The 10,694-nt window shown below is 39.7% G+C and overlaps 1 non-coding gene across 1 annotated transcript; it reads left to right on the forward strand.

The window, feature by feature from the left end:
- The first annotated feature begins 9,818 nt into the window (after positions 1-9,818).
- LOC120095811 (U6 spliceosomal RNA) lies at positions 9,819-9,925 on the forward strand. The gene has a single exon (XR_015633825.1). It is a non-coding gene; the product is annotated as a U6 spliceosomal RNA (small nuclear RNA).
- The last annotated feature ends 769 nt before the right edge of the window (positions 9,926-10,694 follow it).

A 10,694-nucleotide genomic window follows, 5' to 3' on the forward strand; every position in this document is an offset into this window, starting at 1 on the left:
CCAATGAAGGCCGAGGTCCCTATTCATATTTGGATAATCTGAGATACTTTGCACTATCTCCATCTGTAAATACTTGTAAAATCTCTTAAATTTCAAAGGCAAAATGTAGACTACTCACGTTTCATACTGGTATTTGGTAGAAAAGCAGTTCTGTCAGATTACATTTGTGTGTATGTAGGTGTGTGCATGCATGCACATAGAGGGCTGAGTTAAATATCAGCTTTCTTTGCACATGTTCATTTCACAGAATTTGCAAACATGGTCTGTCAATGGCCTAATAAACCCAAGCAGGCTAGTCTGTCAGACTAGCAAACTCCAGAGATCTGTCTGCCTCTGCCTCCCCATTTGTAGTAGGATTCAAGCTCATGTTACCATTCATGGATTTGTTTTTCTAAGTGTGAGCCTTAGGGATGAAAGTCAGGCCTTTACATATTTACAGAAGTACTCTCCCAACAGACTTTTCTCCCCGACGTTCTATCAAATCTCTTCATTGTAAAATCTTACATTCTTAGTTCCATTTTAAAATCACAGGTCAGTAATAGAAGGTCTGTGTAAGTGTCCCCTGTATCATTAGCCTTTCCCAGAGCTGGTTATAAAGACATTATTTTCCAAGTACAGCATGCATTTAACAAACAAATTATACTACATAACAAAACCAACTTGAAAATTCACATCTGAAACAATAAGGAGCCTCACTCTTTTCCAACCAGAATTTAGGATATAGGATAAGAAGATTTGATTGAGATGTGGAAATTTAAAGTACTCTTAAAATATCCCTTTGTACATTATTGCATTACTTGTTTTTAATTTATGGCTTGACTAAATGAAAAAATTTGCAAAAGTAAATGCAAGGGTATCCATATTACTACTCAATAAAACATTTCAACCTCTGTGCCTCTGTGGTGAGGGAAAACATTTGTGTTACCCAATAGTGTCATACCACACTAGTTTATTTACCAAGCAATATATTGACTTTATATATTATTTGCAAGGTGGTATTCGAAAATGCAGAAATTTTCAAAACAAGATATCAATTATCTGATTTCTCTCCTCTTAATTTATTATACTATGTCTTATTTCAAATTGAAATGGAAAAGTACCACTCTTTTCAAACAACTGTAGCTTTTTACCTAATGATCCGATAAATTAGTGCTTGCTTGATGGCTGCTTGTACTGTTTCTCCGAACTCAATAGGAAGTTGTCAGTGCCTTTATGGAGAAGCAATATTTTCTCTCATTCTGAATTTCTCACAGGATCAGCAGCTAATATAGTATTTTCTGTAACAATTAAATTAAAGTGCTAGAGATTTGTTTCTCCATATGTTCAATTTGTTTGATTAAGTAATGCCTTAAAGGTCTGTTTTAATAAGGTAAGTGCTTTACCTGCATGAGCCAGGCATCCCTTGCTAAGTGGTGAGTGGCTTCCTGCCATTACATTTTCATGCAAAAATGACAGCAGTTCATGCCTTATATAGGAGGTGGGGGAAAAAAACAAAATAAGAAGTCTCTTTCATCCATATAGGCTAATTCTCAAAGCTAAACACCAGAAGATTGCTGTGTTGTACAGAAAATAATACTTGAATTGTAGATAATGAGTTGAATAACCTTTAGAACGTTAAAGGTTAGCATTCATGAGTACAACTGCTGAGCATACATACCATGTATCGTATGCATAAAATAAATGTCTACATAATATTGTATCAGTTACAAAGCCATAGTGTATTACTGAATTTAAGGGAATTCTATTAATCCAAAGCCTGGTTAATAATTACTTTCTTACACTATAGTTTATCAACTTCCTAATCAAACCTAATATTCAAAGATGTAAAATTAGGGGCATCTGGTGGTCTGGTAGTGGGGAGTTGGGAGACTAGGGGGTGAGGGGGAAGGTATGGGATGTGGAATGGTCAAGGGTAGAACAGGAGGGGGATAAAGTCTGCAAAAACAAATAAAAAAATCTTAAAAAATGTTCTTCTTAAATACTACATTTCTGATTTCTGATAAAATTTCACTATAGGGGAGAAGATTCTTTATGGAAACTATCACCTAAAATTATTCTGCTTGTGCATAGGATGGGGCTCTTGGTGTCATACTACCATTCCTCAATAAACACATAAACAAGTTGAATAAAATAGCCTTAAAAATAAACGTAGTATTGATAGGAGTCTATAATCACTGCAAAAAGGAGATCCTTTATAGACAAGATATAAATTCAACACTCGCATTTTCTGTTCCTGCATTTCTTTTAGACAGGAATAATTATGAGTTAAAAATTTTGAGACAAAAAATGGAGCAGAGACTGAAGGAAAGGCAAACCAGAGATAACCACACCTAGAGATCCATCTCATCTGCAGACTTCAAACCCTGACCCTATTTACTGATGCTAAGAGGAGCCTGGTATAGCTGTCCCCTTAGAGGCTCGGCCAGCACCTGACAAATACAGACAGATGCAGATACGGCCAGTCATTGGACTGAATCCAGGGACTCCAAGGGAAGACATAGGGTAAGGATTGAAGGGTCTAAAGGGTACTTAAAAATATCAACTAATCAGACAGCCCAGAGCTCCCAGTGACTAAGCCACCAACCAAATTATTATTCATGGAGGGATCTATGGCTCCAGATACATACTTAGCAGATGGCCTAATTTGGTGTCAATGTGAGGGGAGCCCCTTGGTCCTATGGAGGCTTGATGCCCCAGTGTAGGGGAATGCTAGGGCAGTGAGGTGGAAGAGGGTGGGTTGGGGAATCACCCTCTAGATACAAGGGGGACAGGTGATGGAATAGAGGGTTTGTAGGGGAGAAACCAGGAAGGGGGACAATGTTTATTTATTTATTTATTTAAATAAATAAAATAACCAAAAAAAAAAAAAAACAAATTCACAGGTGACACCAAATGCTGGTGAGGATGTGGAGAAAGAGGAACACTCCTCCATTGTTGGTGGGATTGCAGACTGGTACAACCATTCTGGAAATCAGTCTGGAGGTTCCTCAGAAAATTGGACATTGAACTACCTGAGGACCCAGCTATACCTCTCTTGGGCATATGCCCAAAAGATGCCCCAACATATAACAAAGACACATGCTCCACTATGTTCATAGCAGCCTTATTTATAATAGCCAGAAGCTGGAAAGAACCCAGATGCCCTTCAACAGAGGAATGGATACAGAAAAAGTGGTACATCTACACAATGGAATATTACTCAGCTATCAAAAACAATGACTTTATGAAATTCATAGGCAAATGGATGGAACTGGAAAATATCATCCTGAGTGAGGTAACCCAATCACCTCAATGGTATGCACTCATTGATAAGTGTCTATTAGCCCAAATGCTTGAATTATCCTAGATGCACAGAACACATGAAACTCCAGAAGGATGACCAAAATGTGAATGCTTCACTCCTTCTTTAAAAGGGGAACAAGAGTACCCTTGGGAGGGAATAGGGAGGCAAAGTTTAGAACAGAGGCAGAAGGAACACCCATTCAGAGCCTGTCCCACATGTGGCCCATACATATACAGCCACCAAACTAGATAAGATAGATGAAACAAAGAAGTGCAGGCCGACAGGAACCAGATATAGATCTCTCCTGAGAGACACAGCCAGAATACAGCAAATACATAGGCGAATGCTAGCAGGAAACCACGGAACTGAGAAGGGGACCCTCATTGAAGGAATCAGAGAAAGGACTGAAAGAGCTTGAAGGGGCTCAAGACCCCATATGTACAACAATGCCAACCAAGCAGAGCTTCCAGGGACTAAGCCACTACCTAAAGACTATACATGGACTGACCCTGGACTCCAACTGCATACGTAGCAATGAATAGCCTAGTAAGAGCACCAGTGGAAAGGGAAGACCTTGGTCCTCCAAGACTGAACCCCCAGTGAACATGATTGTTGTGGGGAGGGCGGTAATGGGGGGGAGGATGGGGAGGGGAACAACCATAGAGAAGGGGAATGAGAGGGGCTAGGGGGATGTTGGCCCGGAAACCGGGAAGGGGAATAACAGTTGAAATATCTCTGGAAAAGGACCCTAAAAATGTTTGAAGTTAATATTCTCCCCTACATTTGAACTTCATTCATAATCTTAGCCTAAGGAACCTTTGTCTCCATACTCAAGAAAATACTTCAATTCAAAGGAAACTGCCTTATAACAGCTAAGACAAAATACAAATATCCAAATTTGAATGGACATGTCCTTGGATTTGATCAAACATTGATGAGCTGCAGATAAGAAACATATAACCTCTTTCAAACTTGGTAAGACTTAGAAATGCAATTTGGGCCATTTCCAAATATGCTACTGAGCTAAAGAAAATCACTCTTTTATTCTGAATAAAGGAATAAGGCGTTCGGTGAGTACCTGGTGCCTTAGTAGGCAAACAGAACGAATTACCTTTTAATTGTCCCTAAAGGGGAAGCAAACCTACACAGTAATAACTTTCAAATGCACAACAGGAACTAAGATTGCAAAGCAAAAAAGCAGGCTGATTTCAAAGCCTCCCAAGGTCACACCTGAAGTATTAGCATTTACAAATGATAGGCAAAGGAGCTGACACATGCAAAACATACATGAGGTTGGTCATGAGGTTGGTTGGGAAGCTGTGCAACTGGCAGAGGAAGTCAGGAGCAAAAGTGATGTGAAGGCAAGTCCAAACCCTGAAAATTTCATCTGGAGTCTGGTAGGAATAGGAATGATTTCCTAGTTGCCCTGGGTATGCATGCCCCAGCCCACATAATCCTTACAACCCCCACCTCTGCCACCCTTGAGGTAGTCACGTAGCATGGTGGTCAAATTACAGGTTAAACTTCCTTTTTCCCTATAAAGAAATGTTCAGCAAACACCTAGAATTCCTCTTCATGCAAATGAAGAATTGCCCTAATGTTGGCCCCAGCCAATGATGTACATTCACCCCAAGACCCTACCCCTCCCCGATATAGCCCTTGTTGCCTCCAATAAAGAAGGGCTATTTCCTTAAAAAAATAAATTTCCCAATAAGGTTATTTCTCCCTCACTCACTCTGAGTCTAACCCACTTGATGTAAGCTTCATTACTTTGTCTGCCTGGTGCCAGGATACTCCAAGGGCAGGAAGAAGATCTGGGTAGGCAAATATAAAAGCAACTGAATTTTACAACCAGACTTAAATATGGGTTCTAAAATGATACCGTTTCTAAGCATGAATGGCCTTATAGTACGACTGGAAGAAAGAAGCAGGGGCAGATGAAAGGAAACATAGTAAGAACAGCCCTTTTGCCACCCTTGCTCTACATCAGTACAAGTAGAGACTGAGAGGCCAAATCCTTTAAGTTCCGACTCCAGTTTGGAGAACCTGACCTAGGTTTGAACTCAGGTAAACAAACAGGCTGGTCCTGTGCCTAGCATTAGTTCACGAGTTACCCCTCAACAAAACCTGAGCCTAGCTCCAGGCTCTAAGCTAACCCCCAGACCTGTATTTCCAGGTTATACTCCTAACAACCGTGTCCCCAGGTTATTACCCCCAACAGATCTGCATGCCCAGGTTACAAGCCAGCCTCCTGCCTAACAACCACCAATGCAGAAGAAGCAGAAATTAAGTTTATGATATGACTCCCAGCACCAGCCAATTATGTTAAGGACCACAGTAGCTTTCCAATTAGATGTTCGCACACTTACCCCGCCCCTTTGCTACTTACTGTAGTCTTGCCCCCATAGATTTCCTCGGAGATCCCCATCCTGCATGACTGCTGTGGGTTGCCCCCTGCCCCCGGTTGCTCAAATAGAATAAAGACCCTGCTGTGAGTTGCAGCAGATCATCTCCTGTCTGTTTTTTTTTTGGGGGGGGGGACATTTCCCTGGCATTACAATACCAGCAGCAACCAGGAACAGATAGGCATCTCCCAGCAACTGGGCTTCAGAAAGCACCTGTATCACACTGATAGGACGCCACACTATCTGAACAAAGATGAATGCTTAGTAGGAGACATAGCTGAGAAAAAGAAATGTGGGGAGAACAGGTAGAAAACAGTATGAAGCAAGAATTCTGAACAAAGATAATGGGCACCTTAGATTTCAAAGTGAAAACAAAGTGATTTCTTCTCTGAGCTGAAGGGATTTGAAAACAGTTAGATAAAGGGGTAATAAATCCTTGAAATTGATTACTATCTACATTCATTTAGCTCCACAGAGACACGAAAAAAAGATGCATTTCCATCTGGAATGAAATACAGCTTTAACCATGTCTGAGGAGTAATTTGTTCATAATATTTGCCACATCATCAAAAACTATGAGACACAAAGTTAAGCAAGATTAACTATCCTCTGTGAAAAGATAAAATGGCCAATTTAAGCAAGGGTAGGAATATTCATATTCTGGTGGTATGTTCAGTAAATTAACAATAATAAAAAATGAAGAGGAATATCAATCCTTCAACATGGCAACATGGCTGCTGTGGCAAGGGATCACATCCAAAGTCCTGTAAGGTCTACGGGATCCGGCTGAAATACAGACACCCATTTATCAGGATACAGAGGCAAGCAGATCTCTGAGTTCAAGGCCAGCCTAGTATAGAGAAAACTTCAGATAAAAAAATGCTTAGGATCAGGTTTCGTAGTACTCTTCTTTAATCTCAGCACTCAGAAGACAGAGGCAGGCAGGTCTGTATGTTTTACACAAACAGATTGAGTTGGTGAGTTAAGAGGCAGTGGAGTGCAGTGGAGTGGGAGGTTCATTTTGCATACTTAAGAGGCAGTTTTTACAGGGACAGTTTTACAGAGACAGATTGCAGAGAGAATAAGCTAGACACAGGTGAAGACAGAACAAGCCAGAGAATGAGTAGGGACCAGAATATATTTCCAATGTTAGTATGAGGCCAAGAAGAACAATTCAGTCATAGGCCAGGAAGAGTGACATCAGGTAGAATCACTCAGCTTAGAGAGACGTTTGAGCCAGGACAGCTGAGTTGAATCAACCAGACAGAGTTTGGAAAGAGCTAGAAGAGGTAAGTTTATTCAGCAGGAAAACTCCAATATACGGATTACATCACATAAATAAAAGGTACTTTTACAAAATGTGGCAAAGCCTTTAAGAAAAATAGTGATCACAGCCAGAATACAGCAAATACAGAGGCGAATGCCAGCAGCAAACCACTGAACTGAGAATAGGCCCCCGTTGAAGGAATCAGAGAAAGAACTGGAAGAGCTTGAAGGGGCTCGAGACCCCAAAAGTACAACAATGCCAAGCAACCAGAGCTTCCAGGGACTAAGCCACTACCTAAAGACTATACATGGACTGACCCTGGACTCTGACCTCATAGGTAGCAATGAATATCCTAGTAAGAGCACCAGTGGAAGGGGAAGCCCTGGGTCCTGCTAAGACTGAACCCCCAGTGAACTAGATTGTTGGGGGGAGGGCGGCAATGGGAGGAGGATGGGGAGGGGAACACCCATAAAGAAGGGGAGGGGGAGGGACTAGGGGGATGTTTGCCCGGAAACCGGGAAAGGGAATAACACTCGAAATGTATATAAGAAATACTCAAGTTAATAAAAAAAAAGAATGAAGAAAAAAAAAGAAAAAAGAAAAGAAAAATAGTGATGATGACATCATAATAACACACAGTATACTCAAATGCTTGAAGTGCAAACCATCGTATCAAGAATTTCTTTGGTAGCATATCAACATACTAAATATTCAGAGCAAGAAGAAGTAAATTTGAGGATGAGGGAAAAGAGGTTATAGAATCTGAATCACATGGGTTAAATGCAGGATATAAATGAAGACCATTAATACATGACTGGCCAAATGTGAGCTATGGAAGGATGACACCAACACTTGAGCCATAGCAGACTGGAAAAAGCTCAAACAGTCTCAGTTCTGTACAAAGAACTGTAGATACTGAGGAATGCTGGGAACAGGAGCAACAGTCTTCCCCAACTAAAAGCACACCAAGTGGTTATTCCAATCCCAAAGGTTTCCACCTTATTCAATGACCAAATGTTTTAGATGAACCCTGATAGATTGCGTGGAATTAACATCATACAGAAAACAAAGAGAGGTTTGTTCGAGAATTTGGAGGGAAGGGAAAAAATGTTCTAATTGTATTATGATCCACAAACGGACAAAAAAGAGATTAGAAACTTTAAAAGAACATATCACATTTTCCATGAGTATGCAATTTCAATCTTAGAAATAAAATATTAACCAGAGCTTCCAGGGACTAAGCCACTACCTAAAGACTATTCATGGACTGACCCTGGACTCTGACCCCATAGGTAGCAATGAATATCCTAGTAAGAGCACCAGTGGAAGGGGAAGCCCTGGGTCCTGCTAAGACTGAACCCACAGTGAACTAGTCTATGGGGGGAGGGCGGCAATGGGGGGAGGGTTGGGAGGGGAACACCCATAAGGAAGGGGAGGGGGAAGAGGGATGTTTGCCCGGAAACCGGGAAAGGGAATAACACTCGAAATGTATATAAGAAATACTCAAGTTAATAAAAAAAAATAATAAAAAAGAAAATATCCTGAGTGAGGTAACCAAAAAAAAAAAAAGAAATAAAATATTTAAACAGACAACCAAGAAGGTAATATGAAAGATAATTTGAAGACAATACAATATTTTTACCTTAGTGGAAAACACTATATTTAAGAACCATGAAACCAAAATCTTAAAGCAGAAAAATCAAACACATTTTACGATGATAATTAAAATGAAAACTAATGATTTTTCCAACAAGTAATAACAATCATTACTTATAATCAATGAAAATATTGAACTGTTATTCTTGCACCAGGTTACAAAGGTATCTCAATTTATTGTACAATTTGAAACAAAAAAGTAAGATGAACAAGATATCCATCTAAACATATACATTAAAAGTACTAAGGTTTGTTTGTTTAAGTAGAAAATGATTATTGTCTTGAAAAGGAAAGAGAAAAATGAGAGTGGCATTGCAATTGGCCCTAAATGAAATCTGAGCAGATTTTTTTTACCGTGAAATATGCTAAGAATATTTAATTTGAAGTCATCTGATTATCATTGAAATACATAGGTATAGTTGCTAAATCCTGGATTGTTTTACATCTCAAAGGCTTTGGTATAACTTAAACAGCTTTCAGTTCAAATAGCCCCTGCAAATAGTACACAGATCACCAATGCTGAGTGGGTGCTCAAATGCTCTCCATCTACCTGTAACACCTCTCACCAAGGGAAAAATGTATCTCAGTTACTTTTCTATCTGAAAGACTAGCCTAACCTGTAGAAAATGGATCCCCTAACACTCAGTGTGTCTTTATACCTCTGAACATGTTATGGTAAGACAGGCATTGCCAGCCAACACACAATTGCAACATACAAGGCTAGAATGCAATCACCTCTGTTAAGAAAAATGATGCCTGCTCCTAGCTGGTGCATCAGGAGGGCCAGAGGAGAGGTCATATGTTCTAAATGCTCCATGATATAAGAGAAAAGGCAGCCAAGCCAATACTAAAGAGGTAGTGCCCACAAATTGTTGATACTTGAGCTAGGCCTTCAAGGAACATGAATTTCATTGTATATGATGAGGACCATCAAGGTAGATAAACCTAAGACTGCATTCAGAAGAATAGCAAGCCTTTTTAGAATCACCATCTTGGTATTTGAAAGAATTTGCAGATGTTGCTTGAAAACAGCTCTGGGGATCAACGATCTTTTTTCTGTTTGTATCTAATTGATTTCATTGTTCGAAGTTTGCTTAAGCAGTAAACAATAGAAACAGACATTTTTTTTTATTTTGTTAAATGTGTAAATAACCTGCTAATAGGAGAAATATGGTTGTTAATGGGATGATAGAAAAACATATATATTGTGCTCGCTTTGACAGCACATATACTAAGATTGGAACAATACAGAGAAGATTAGAATGGCCCCTGAGCAAGGATGACACATAAATTCATGAAGCGTTTCCTATTTTTAATTAGAGTAAGTTCTGAAGGAGCTGAACCGGCTTGTGACCCCATATGAACAACAATGCCAAGCAACCAGAGCTTCCAGGGACTAAGCCACTACTGAAAGACTATACATGGACTGACCCAGGGCTCCAACTGCATATGTAGCAGTGAATAGTCTAGTAAGAGCACCACTGGAAGGGGAAACCCTTAGTTCTGCCAAGATTGGATTCCCAGTGTAGGGAAATTGTTGGGGGTGGCGGTAATGGTGGGTGGATATGGGGAAACAGCCACCCTTAGGGAAGGATAGGGGGAGGGGTTAGGAGGCTGATGGACAGGAAACCTGGAAAGCAAATAACGTTTGAAAAGTAAACAAGAAATACCCAATTTAATAAAAATGGAAGGAAAACCATAGATATCAAAACATAGGTATCAGGAAGATACTACAATGTTGAAAAGGTAAGGTATTATATGAGATTTAAGTAAGTTATACCAGAACCACAGGGTGAGAAGACAAATAGGGTACTGACAGCAAATACCCAAGCAGATTTACATTGAATAAAATGTGTACTCCCTACTCTACAAGAGGTCTTCCCTTGATGTTTTTTATGTTAAAATAGGCCTCATCTATTTAAAAATTTACAGCTATAGTCAACAAAAAGTCTATTGTTTTAAAGTCTTGACTGAATATGGTTTGTGTTAGAGCATTTTATAAAATTATTATTATTTTTTATACTGGTTTGAGTTTCCTAGGAAATAATTAGGAGAAAGTTACGGAGGATGAAGAAGATTGAGG

Source organism: Rattus norvegicus, chromosome 11 (genome assembly GCF_021556685.1).
Source record: "Rattus norvegicus strain SHRSP/BbbUtx chromosome 11, alternate assembly SHRSP_T2T, whole genome shotgun sequence".
Classification (NCBI taxonomy): Eukaryota; Metazoa; Chordata; class Mammalia; order Rodentia; family Muridae; genus Rattus; species Rattus norvegicus.